This window comes from Eschrichtius robustus, chromosome 10 (genome assembly GCF_028021215.1).
Source record: "Eschrichtius robustus isolate mEscRob2 chromosome 10, mEscRob2.pri, whole genome shotgun sequence".
Classification (NCBI taxonomy): Eukaryota; Metazoa; Chordata; class Mammalia; order Artiodactyla; family Eschrichtiidae; genus Eschrichtius; species Eschrichtius robustus.
In genome coordinates this window covers 34,216,172-34,229,323 of record NC_090833.1, presented here as the reverse complement: position 1 = coordinate 34,229,323, position 13,152 = coordinate 34,216,172, and the positions used below count along the sequence as shown (strand labels likewise).

Genomic DNA, 13,152 nt, shown 5'->3' with positions numbered 1-13,152 from the left:
GATCTTGACAGGAGGAGCTTAATCCCGGATTATCTATGTAGACCTTACATGCAATCATATGTATCTTCATGAGAGACGGAAGGAGTTTTGACGCAGACAGAAGAGGAGAAAACACACAGGAAAGGTGAGGTGAAGACAGAGGCAGGGATTGGAGTGATGCAGCCCCAAACAAAGGAATGCCAGCAGCAACCAGAAGCTGGAAGAGGCAAGGAATGAATTCTCCGCTAGGGCCTCCAGAGGAAGCATAGCCATGCTGACACTTTGATTTGAAACTTCTGGCCTCCAGAACTGTGAGAGAATAAGTTTCTACAGTTTTAAGCCACCAAGTTTGTGGTACTGTGTTACAGCGGCCACAGGAAGCTAACATAGACGGCAAAATGTGTTCTACCTCCCTGTTCACCAGTGTTGCTCTTGAGGACTGGAATGGGGTGTCGCAGGCTTGTTAGCGTGGTTCTCATCTTTGGATCAACTTGGCATCAACTCATCCTGAAACAGCAGAAGAGAAATTAAAACCGGGTAAAAAAGAGGAAGAAAATTGTATAAAAACTACCTATATTATTATTGAACTTAAATTTTACTCTGATCTTCCTGCTAGCTGAGGCTAAAAGAAAATCGGGATGGATTATATAATTTTCATTTTCGATAAAAAGGAATCACATCTGTTCTTCAAGAAACACACGTCTTTCCCTCATATTATATTCTATGAATAACTGAGCAAGTATATCTTCATACACTGGACAAAACAAGAGATAAGATGTCAACAGTAACTTAAGAAGGTCGAGGGACTGTCCCCATGTGGAGGTTTCTCGTGTAATCCTTGGATAAAAACTACAGCCCAAAAGAGAAACACAGTTCAACATCCTGGCCACACAGGCTGGAATCCAGAAATGAGAGCTCACATGGATACAGGGTGCCAGAGTTCACAAAGTGCTTTTATACCCATCATCCTATATGTGCTCAAACAGTTCCTGAGAGACAGGCAGGGCAGACAGTATAATCTGCATTTTCAAATGTATAAACCAAGGCCCAGAGAAGTGAAGAGAGCGTCCCAAGGTCACACAGCTGGTGACTGGCAGGGCTGGGTTTCAGTGAGACTCCAAGAACAGATCTCCAGGCACGCTGGCTCTACTTAGTCCACATGCCTCCTACTGTTCTCCAAGGATTTCATGCCCGTCTGTCGTATCTCTCCAAGCACACTGAGCCTTTGGAGGAAGGGTCCTCCTCTCATACTTCTTGAGAAGCCCATGCTACCTGCCCAGGGCTGGTCCTGAAGGATATCCCACCATGTGTCAGGTCCTGCCCCAGGAGAGAACATGCCCCACCCCACCCTGGCCTGCTCTTTTAGTCAGTTCCCAAGCCAGCTGCGAACAGCTGCCTAAAGGAGAGGAATCGAGGATGGGATTGTGGGGTTCAAACCCAGTACCTCACAGAGGGATCTAGGAGTGAGCACGATGCCCAGCCCGGCCAGGGCGCTGTCCACCCCGCAGTGCTGACCTGCCTCCGGTTGCTGGGAAAAGATGGGACCCCCCCCAGGGAGACGGGTTGGGCCTTCCCATCTCCCAGCCCTCCACGACCAGCGGCTGAGGGGGTTGGAGACATTTTGTCCCCTTATGGACCAGAAAGAGAAAGAGAAAGAGAAGGAAGGGCTGACTACTTCTGCTCTTCTCCCTCACTTTCTCCCCACCCATGTCCTTTGGTGCCTCTTTTTCCCTGATTCATCCTCTTCCTCTGCTTTCACCCCATTCCAGCCTCCTTGTCTTTCCTCTGGAGTCACTTTCTTTCCACTTCCCTCATCCCTATCCTCTCTCTCTGTTTCTTCCCTCCTCCTTCTTTATTTTTTTTTATTGAAGTATCATCGATTTACAATATTATATTAGTTTTGGGTGTACAACATAGTGATTCAAATTTTTTATAGACTATACTCCTTTTAAAGTTATTGCAAAATAATGGCTACATTTCCCTGTGCTGTATAATATATCCTTGTTGCTTATTTATTTTATACATAGTAGTTTGTGTCTCTTAAACCCATACCCCTATCTCACCCCTCCCCCCTTCCCTCTCCTCACTGGTAACCACTTATATGTTCTCTGTATCTGTGAGTCTGTCTCTGTTTTATTTTACACATTCACTTGTTTTATTTTTTTAGATTCCACATATAAGTGATAACATAGAGTATTCATATTTCTCTGTTTTACTTATTTCACTAAGTATAATACTCTCTTGGTCCAGCCACATTGTTGCAAGTTGCAGAATTTCATTCTTTTTAATGGCTGAGTAATATTCCATTATGTATATTTACCACATATTCTTTAACCATTCATCTGTTGATGGGTACTTAGGTTGTTTCCGTATCTTGCTATTGTAAATAGTGCTGCTATGAACATTGGGGTGCATATATCTTTTCGAATTAGTGTTTTCATTTTCTTTGGATATATACCCAGTAGCAGAACTGCTGGATGATATGGTAGTTCTATTTTTTATTTTTTTTAAGAACCTCATACTGTTTTACACAGTGGCTACACCAATTTACAATCCCACCAACAGTGTACTACAGTTCCCTTTTCTCTGCATCCTTGCCAATATTTGTTATTTGTAGACTTTTAAAAAATTTATTTATTTATTTATTTTTGGCTGCATTGGGTCTTTGTTGCTGTGTGCGAGCTTTCTCTAGTTGCGGCGAGCAGGGGTTACTCTTCATTGCAGTGCGAGGGTTTCTCATTGAGGTGGCTTCTCTTGTTGCGGAGCACAGGCCCTAGGCGCACGCAGCCTCAGCAGTTGTGGTGCACGGGCTTAGCTGCATGGGATCTTCCCGGACCAGGACTCAAACCCGTGTCCCCTGCATTGGCAGGCGGATTCTTAACCACTGGGCCACCAGGGAAGTCCTATTTGTAGACTTTTTGATGACATCCATTTTGAGAGGTGTAAGGTGATATCTCATTGTGATTTTGATTTGCACTTCTCTGATGATTAGCAGTGTTGAGCAGTTTTTCATGTGCCTGTTGGCCATCTGTATATCCTCTTGGAAAAATGTCTATTCAGGTCCTCTGCTCATTTTTAATTGGGTCATTATATATTGAGTTGTATGAGCTGTTTATAGATTTTGGATATTAACCCCTTATCAGTCATAATATTTGCAAATATTTTCTCCCATTCAGTAGGTTGTCTTTTCATTTTGTTGGTGGTTTCCTTTGCTGCGCTAAAGCTTTTAAGTTTAATTAGGTCCTCTACAATGAGGTACCACCTCACACCAGTCAGAACGGCCATCATTAAAAAGTCTACAAATAATAAATGTTGGAGAGGGTGTGGAGAAAAGGGAACCCTCATACACTGTTGTGGGAATGCAAATTGGTGCAGCCACTATGGAAAACAGTACGGAAGTTCCTTAAAAAACTAAAAATTTTGTTGCCATATGATCCAGCAATTCCACTCCTGGCCATATATCTGGACAAAACTGTAATTTGAAAAGATACATGCACCCCTATGTTCATAGCAGCACTATTTACAATAGGCAAGACATGGAAACAACCTAAATGTCCATTGACAAATGAATGGATACAGATGTAGTATATATATACAAAGGAATGTTACTCAGCCATAAAAAGAATGAAATAATGCCATTTGCAGCTATATGGATGCACCTAGAGATTATCATACTAAGCTAAGTAAGTCAGAAAGAGAAAGACAAATACCATACAATATCACTCATATATGGAATCTAAAATATGACACAAATGAACTTATCTATGAAACAGAAATAGACTCACAGACATAGAGAACAGATGTGTGGCTGCCAGGGTGGGGGGCAGGGGAGGGATGGTTTGGGAATTTGGGACTAGCAGATGCAAACTATTATATATAGAATGGATAAACAACAAGGCCCTATTGTATAGCACAGGGAACTATATTCAATATCCTGTAATAAACCATAATGGAAATGAAAAAAATTTTAATAACATTTAAAAAAAATTTAATTAGGTCCCATCTGTTTATTTTTATTTTTATTTCTTTTGCCTTAGGAGACAGATAAAATATATATATATATCTATATATCTATATATCTATATATCTATATATATATATATATCTATATATATATATATCTATATATCTATATCTTGCTACCATTTACATCAAAGAGCATTCTGCCTATGTTCCCTTCTAGGAGTTTTGTGGTTTCAGGTCTTTCATTTAGATCTTTAAACCATTTTGAGTTTATTTTTGTATACGGTGTGAAGAAATGTTCTAATCTCATTCTTTGACATGTAGCTGTCCAGTTTTCCCAGCACCACTCATTTTAAGAGACTATCTTTTCCCAATTGTGTATGCTTGCCTGCTTTGTCATAGATTGACCATAGGTACACGGGTTTATTTCCAGGCTCTCTATCCTATTCCATAATCTATGTGTATGTTTTTGTACCAGTACCATGCTGTTTTGATTACTGTTGCTTTGTGGTACAGTCTAAAGTCAGGGACCATGATCCCTCCAGCTTTGTCTTTTTTGTCTCAAGATTGCTTTGGCAGTTCAGGGTCTTCCCTTTCCTTATTTTGAAGCATATCTCAGATATTATATATTTTTGTCCATAAATATTTAAGTGTGGGCCTTTAAGGGATATAGTTAATTTTAAAAACATAACTAAAATATACTTACTATTCCTTAAAACTCTGCATTAATTTAAGATTATCAAATAGTAAGGGGGCATTCACATTTCCAATTATTGTCATGCTTTTCTGCTCTCCCCTTCTGCCTCTTTTAATAAAGATAATGATACCTCTTCCACTGCAAAGCCCTTCCAAACACGTTAACTTATTTAATGCTCATATTTGCCCTTGGAGGACGTTCCTCCTTCTGGAAATGAGGAAAGTGAGGCTCAAAGAGGTAAAGAGACTTGTCCAAGGTCACACAATGGGCTAGGGGCAGAGCCAGACCCTGGCCCAGGCCCCGTGTCTCCTAGCCCTTGCTTCTCTCCACCCCAGGGGACTCGCGATGGGAGATTTCAACCGTCAAGCTCAGAGGCTCCAGGGGAACCTGGAGGAACAGGCTGAGAGACTCTACCCCAGTGGCAGCAGGCTGGATAGTGTGCATCCCCAGCTAGGGAGGTACATCCAAGCTCTTTCCTCCAGGTAACAACAGGACCAATTCCTTGGCTCAGGCTTATTTGCATGCAGTAGCTCCCCAAAGCCCGGACAGTGGCTGGGGCTTATCACCCCATCTCCTGAGCAGCGTGCCTTAAGCCCCCTGCACTATGGCAGATTGGACGCTGACACCCAAAGGGCAGGCACAATAGCCAGATCACTCAGCCAACCTTATCTTAATTCTACTTTTTGCCTAAGTGCAGGAGGAGGGCAAAGGTCTCTGTGTTTTTCTTCTGGGAACCTCCTTGCTTAGCCAGCCCTGCACATGCAGAGAATGCCATGGATTCCATTCTAAATCCCCTGGCTTTTGTGGCTAATTCTTCCATTAGTCTGCAGACTACCCCTCAGCCTGGCATTCAAGAGCTGCAGTCTGCCCAACACGCTGATATAGCCTATCATAGAGACCAATGGGACACGGTACAATTTCAAGGCAGGCAAAAAAAGCTTTATACTAGCTAATTCCTGAAATTATCCTATTAGAGCTTCACTTCTTTATCTTTAGACTGTGCATCTCTGTTTAAATGCAAGCATTGTTCCTGTCAGCAGTGTCCATTAAATCTCCTTCCATACCTCAAATTTAATGTTCTAATATTACCACTTGCTACTTGTTTACCCATATAAACCGTGGCATTTCATATCTCCATACCTTCGCTCATGCAGTTTCCTCTGCCCGGAACTTCATTTCTTCCTTCTTCATCCACTAACTACTAGGGGTGCTACCTCCTCTGAGGAATCTTTCTGAACGCCTCCTCCTCTCACAGCCTTCCCACCCCCACACTGGGCAAAGGGCCCTTTCTTGGGTTTCACTTGACCATAGCTGTATCTCACTGCATGGTACCCAGCACATTGTGAGACCCCCCAAGGGCAGGGGTCAATGCTGTGCATCTAATCTTCCCTAGGCCTGAACACAGGGCCTGGCACATAGTATCGTCTCCACTTAATGGGATGGTTGAAATACTTTATCTCACTGAACCCTCGCTGCAGCCCTGTGGGTTAGGCTGCTGAGGAACGATGGTTCCTCCCATTTCACAGAAGTGGAGGTTGAGACACAGAGAGGCAAAGTGACGTGTCCCAGGCACCCAGCGCTGAGTGGGGGCCACTGCTCTTACGCATGTCTCCTGACCCCTGGTGCAGCGTGCTGCTCCTGCTGCTGCCCTCCCAGACAGACCCCGGATGCCCAGGGCAGAGGAGCCGTGACAACGTGGAGCAGAAGCCAGAACTCCGGGCACACTGGAGCTAGCAGCTGTGCTCAAACACCTCAGCACAACTCCCCGCTGCCAAGGGCAAAGTCCAAGTTCCTCATCACAGCCTCAGGGCTTCCCACAACCTTCCCCAAGCCCACCTCTCCAGCTTCATCCTCTACAGCTCCCTTTCACATGCCCCTGCTCCCACCACATCTGCCTACTCACCCTTCTCCGGGCTCACCCGACTTTTCAGAACCCTGCACAGGGTGCCCAAACTCTGCCCCTGTCACTGATCATGTCCCCATGATCAGTGCAACTGGATGGAGAGGTAGGGCAGATGTTGACAGGAGTCTTCCAATATCAGGGTGACAAAGCAGCGTAGCACAAAACAAGCGGATCAATCAGCATTTGCCACACTGTGCTCATGGAACACTAGCGTCCTGAGAGATGCTTATAACTATGTCTCCACAAAATAGCCCCCTGGGCAATATAACAGTAATGCCTGGCATGTATTGAGTGCTCATATTTCAGGCCCTGTGCAGAGCATTTTGCAATGCTGCATTTCATCCTCACAAGAATACTGAAAGGCAGGCTTCATTTTTTTCTCTGAACTACAAACGAGGAAACTGCAGCTCAGAGAGGCTAGTAAACTTCCCCATGGTCACACAGCTGGAAAGTAGGAGAACCTGGATTCAAAATCCAGCCTGTGCTCTTAGTTATTCTGTGAGACTACCTTTCTCTTTCTCCTGCATTGTTCCTTGAGGAAATTCCAGATGTAATTACCATTCTGAGGATTCATATCTAAATTTAACTAAATATTTCCCACACTTATTTGAGGCTGGAACAAGCCCCTCCTCACCACCTTTTGTTTTACTGAATCCTATACACATCCCACAGAATATAATGTTTCACTGAACTCAGTTTGCGAAATGTTGCACTAGAAGATATCAGCTCTTATTGTCCTAACAATCTGAGAGCACAGGGTGGAGGAAGGAACCCTGGAGACCTCTGGGCAGAGCCTCCTTATTGTACACATGGGTTCTGAGGCCCAGACAGTGGCCAGTGCTCTCCCTCGTCGCGGCCAACGAGGGGAAGGAGCAGGTCTATGACTCCTTCTCAGGACCAAGGGAGGCCTTTACTCAAGGCAGGCAGGTGAGGCTGGCAGTTTGGAAAGCTCTCAGTGGGTGGAATTCACATACCTGCCTGCAGAGGCCGCACAGGCTTCAGGAGATGGAAACTGCTGGAAGAAGCACCATCTTATTGAATAAAAATCGTAAGTTCTGAAGACCACAAAGCAGGACGCTTCCACAGATCACACCAAATTTAACTTCTCCAACACAAAGGCCCAGAGAGGGAAAGGCACTTGTCCAAGGCCACACAGCAAGTTCAAAGCACAGCTGGAACTCGAATTTAAGCTTCCTGCCTCCTACTCCAAGGATCTGTCTGGCATTTCCTGCAAATGCTGATATGTGTGTATGTCTCCTCAGCCTGGCCAGAGGCCCCTCTAGAGTCAAAACAGTGTCCAATTCATGCCTGACTTCCTGGCTCCTGACACTTAGGGTTAAAGAAATACTGATTAAGTGAATGAATAAATAAAACCCTTGATTTTTACCCAAAACTCTATTTCTCAGCTTGATCATTCACATGGCTGAGATTAACTTTTGGCTGCTTCTGAAAATGAGTATACCCTCAAAGGATAAACGTATGCTACCAAAGAATAACAGCAATATTTCTATTATGCCTAATATATATATGTGTGTATACATAAACATCTACATGCTCACACATACACAACACCACTCTAAGCATTTTACCTATATTAATTATATTTAAATATCACAGTGACCATAAAAGGTAGGTATTATTATAATTATCATTCCCATTTTGTAGATGAGAAAAAATGTGGCAAAAAGTTGTTAAGTAACTTGTACAAAGTCACACACCTAATGAATAATAGAATCAGGATTTGAACCCAGGCACTCTAACACAAAAAGCTATGTTCCTAACCACTGCCTCTCGAAGGTCCTGTCTATCAAACATGTAAAATGTGCCAGGTGCTCTGTTAAGGCATCACTTACATTACCTGTAATCCTCAGAGGAAAGCCCAGAATAAATGTTATTTTCTATTTTGCAGCTGGAACAATGGAGGCTCAGAGGTATAAAAGGACTTACTTGTCTAAAGTCACACAGTTAGGAAGTGACAGAATTGGGATTTGAAGCTATCAATTCTAGTGATATGCCCATAGTCATCTTTTCTGGTTTATGGCTAAATTGCCATACACAATTCAGCCAAAACTTAAGTAAAAGCTAATGCATTATCATCTTCCTTAATATCATGTGAAATATCTTCCTTTTGTTGGTTAGTTTTGTTCCAAGGTTTAGTTATTCATTAATTCATTTGTTCATGCAAATATTTATTGGATTATACACACATACACACACATGCACGTGCACGTGATCTGAGGGATATGGTAATAAACATGACAGATATTGTCCCTACTAACCCTGCCTTCACAAACCTTACATTCTGGTAAGACAGAGCATCATTAAACAATTCATTTCACAATTAATTAGCCAATTAAATGGTGGTAATTGCTACAAAGGAGAGGTAGAGAGAGCTACGGTGTGATTAGCTGTAGAAAGTTCTGGTTAATCTGCTGAACGTTTTGAAAGCTATCATTAAAATTAACTTTTCCATAGCTCCATATGGCAGTTGTTTTAAAAAAGAGCAGGATTTCCCTCTTATTTAAATTAATTTAAATTTCCCTCTTATTTATCTGAGGGAAATAAAATCATTGATTAACGCATATTCCTAGACAACAAGACTATTTAAGCGTAAATTAGAGATAGTCAAGACATACTCAATGAGAATGTCTCCTGAGCACCTACTACACAATGGAACCCTCTGGGGGGCTTTCCCAACGATACTGTTAAATAGGAGCTTTTATCCCAATTTAAAGGGGAGAAACTGAAGACACAGAGGTTAGCCAATTCTTTGAAGGTCAGTCACACAGCTACCAAGTAGGACCAGGATTCAAACCTAGGGTGGTGTGACAGCAACACCCAGAATCTTTCCCTGAACCATACTGTATTTTCTAATCTTAAAAGCTGATCAGCCAAGAGTTGAAACTTTGGACTCTGACATCATAGGTATGCAAAGTCTTCTTGTCAATCCCATCTCCCCTCCATGGGGCCCTGGAGAAGAAACACTGCATTTTCCGGAAACCAAAAGGATCAAAATGAGGAGATCATGTATGATGCAAACCACACTTCTTGGGGGAATTGTTAATTACTGGAATGATTGCATTCCTTTCCCCTGAGATATAGGCTTCTTGAAAAAAAGCTTTAATATTTTGTTTATGCAAATAGAGTAACCATTCTCCAACTCTCAAATAAGATGCCCACGTGGGGTCTTTTCTCTGCCATTCTACAACTTAAGCAAACAAACATTGTTCTTCTCTAAGGCAACACCACCTCTTGGTGCAGCCAAACCTTGCCCAGAGTTCCTGGCCCCAATTTCAGGAGCAACACCGTTTCCTACTAATCCAGTGTTCTCAGAGTTTAAAAGGGACAATGAGGCTTCACTTTGCATTTGAAGAAAAAAAGCTCATCTTCTCTGGACTCATCCTCTGGCCTGGAGATGATCTTCATCTGATCACCCAGTGGGTCTGACTTCACAAATGCCCTTTTCCATCAATGACAAACACTTTGGAGCATTTTCCAACACTGAGAAAGAATCCAACTTTGGAACAGAAAAGTGTAGATTGTGCCTTGGCCAATGTGCATCCCTGGAAACCTGCTCTTGGAAGCCTACCGCTCCCACCACCCCCAGCCAGTCCCACCACAGGGGTTTGGGAACCCGGATGTCCACTGAGCTGCTCCTGAAGCAGACAATCTGTCTTCTTGAGAGTGAACAGGAAAGAGGACACCTGGACAGACGTGTTCGAACAGCCCTCCCTCCTAAGGAGCTTGCCTTGCAGGTTTCCTAAGAGCTGATGTGCCTGTGGATTCTATAATGAGGAGGGATTTGTTTGTTGAAGGATCTTTTCAGCTTTATTGCTTAACTCAAAGGTGAGAAGGGGGTGGGGGCAAGATGAGAATTACTCTCCTTTGCCTTCCCAAATAGTCCAAATTTAAGCTTAGTCTGCCCTGAAACAGCAGCAAAGATAGTTTTAAAAATGTGGAGCCAGAAGTTCTACTCCTGGATTGGCCCCCTAACCTGCTATGTGGCCAGGGCAAATCCTTCCCTTTCCCTGGGCTAGAGTCCCCTCATCTGTTCAATGAGAAGGTGGGAACTATTTTCTGTGTCTCAGTTTCCTCATCAGTGCAATGGGCATTGCAGTAAATATCTGACTTCACTCTCCTGGCTGTTAGAAAGATCAACATGGAATAATATAAACTAGATCTGAGAACTGAAGGCTTAATTTTGACAGTGGATGAGTTAGACCTATAAAGCAGTGCCACGTTCTCATTGGCTTTGAGATTTCTTTGGTGGTGGCTATTAACTTCTTCGTGCAACCAACATAATTTATCTTATTTTATAACTTTTTATTTTGGAAAACTTTTCGATTCACATAAGAGTTCCAAAAAACAGAATAGAGAGTTCCCATTCATCATTCGCCCCAACTTTCCCTGATATTAACATCTTACATAACTATTGTAAAAGTATCAAAACTAAGAAATTATCATTGGTACAAAACTGTTAACTACAGACTTCATTGAGATTTCACCAATTTTTCCACTCATGTCCTTTTTTTGTTCCAAAATCCAATACAGGGTAACATATCACATTTAGTCGTCATGTCTCCTTACTCTCCTCAATCTGTGACAGTTTCTTTTTTTTTTTTTCATGACCTTGACATTTTTTGAAGAGTACTGCTCATGTACTTTATAGAATGTCATCAACTCAGGTGTGTCTGATGTTTTCTCAGGAAACAACAGAGCTAATGAGTTTTTAGGAAGAATATCACCGAGGTGAAGTTCTCTTCTCACTGCATCATATCAGTGGTATGATGTACATAAAGCTATTATTGGTGATGTTAAACTTGAGCACTTGGTAAAGGTGGTGTCTTCCAGGTTTCTCCACTACAATGTTACAATTTTTCCCTTTCCATATCCTACTCAGAGATGAGAAAGACTGAGTTCAGCCTATACTACACACCAAGTTCTCCCACCCCCTGGGAGAGGAATATCAAAAAACCTGTGGACATATGTTAAAACCACCACACTTGGCGGGAGGTCCCTTGAGGCAATACAAACATCCTGTTTCTCCTTAGAGTTTTGCCTACCAATTTTACCATACTCAGTGGATCTCGCAATTAATACTGTGGTGTTCTAATGGTGATTTTCTATTTCCCTTATTCCTTCTATTAATATATTCGTTATTTGGAATTCTTCTATAATGAAGATTTGGCACTTCTTCCTTATTTGTTTATCTATCTATTTATATCAATATGGACTCATGGATCTTTTTTTAATATACTTTGGGTTATAACCCAATATTATATTTATTTACTTTACCCACTGCAATTTCTTTCAGGTTGACTCTTATGTCCTTTTTTCATGCTCCATCTTTTTTTTTTTTTTTTTTTAATACTTCCTTACTTTCTGGCAGTACTTTAGGCATTAGAATCATCTTGTATTTACCCTGACTTAGTCCTATAACTGGCCATTTCTCCAAAGAGCCCTGGCTCCTTTCACTGGAGAATGACATTTAGGAACCAAGGTCTGGACTCTGACAGTGCCCCTTGCTACTGGGGTGTCACTGCTCCTAGGCCCTCTCAGCCGACAGAGCAAGGAAATGTAGAAGTATGCTGACCCATGTATACACACATATCTATATTTGTTTCTGTATCTATCTGTATATATATATTAAAATAGACATGAATTCATACTGACACTTCTAACTCTACTGTATCCCCACAGAGTTCATTCTCATTTTTCCCCCATGCTCACGTGTGACTTCCTTCTCTGACAGGAGGAACCCGGCCCCCGTTATCTACAATTTATTTACTTATTTGTTTAACCTTCATATACATGTAGTTTCAGAATGGTAACCTCTATTCCTATAAAGAATACATTTGGGGCTTCCCTGGTGGTGCAGTGGTTGAGAATCTGCCTGCTAATGCAGGGGACACGGGTTCGAGCCCTGGTCTGGGAAGATCCCACATGCCGCGGAGCAACTGGGCCCGTGAGCCACAGCTACTGAGCCTGCGCGTCTGGAGCTTGCGCTCTGCATCAAGAGAGGCCACGACAGTGAGAGGCCCGCGCACCGCGATGAAGAGTGGCCCCTGCTCGCCACAACTAGAGAAAGCCCTCGCACAGAAACGAAGACCCAACACAGCCAAAAATAAATTAATTAATTAATTAAAAAAAAAAAAGAATACATTTAACAACTAGAGTACAGTGTTTATAAACAGTTCTTTTTGTCTCTAGCCAAATACAATTTTTAATATTTAAAAGAATGTCTGGATTCAAACCCCATCTCTGCCACTCGTTGGCTGTGTCAGTGTGAGGAACACACTTAACATCTCTGTCATCTCAGTTTACTCATCTATAAAACCAGAAAAATAGGCTACCTTCTTCATAGCCCTGATGGAGAGGGAAGAATTAGAGGAGAAAAAATATACAAAGGGGCTCAGAAAAATTGCCTAGCACTCCTCAAATGTTTGATGTAATCATAACATCACAGTCCCTGAGCTCCAGGGTTGGGCCCTGCAGATGGCAGCTCCTGTCCTCTGAGTCTTATCCTGCTCTAAGGCACATACAAGGGTTACAAGTGTCCACTCCTTTCTGCATCCAACTCAGTGAGTCTGATCCAGGCCAAGCTGGGAGG

The 13,152-nt window shown here is 42.5% G+C and overlaps 1 long non-coding RNA gene across 2 annotated transcripts in view; it reads right to left on the bottom strand.

Moving 5' to 3' along the window:
- LOC137770038 (uncharacterized) overlaps window positions 1-13,152 on the bottom strand; it is a 101,071-nt gene that overhangs the window by 45,551 nt on the left and 42,368 nt on the right. For both annotated transcript variants that reach the window (XR_011075118.1, XR_011075117.1), the window contains exon 2: window positions 389-486. This is a non-coding gene — a long non-coding RNA (uncharacterized lncRNA). The remainder of the gene's footprint in view (window positions 1-388; window positions 487-13,152) is intronic.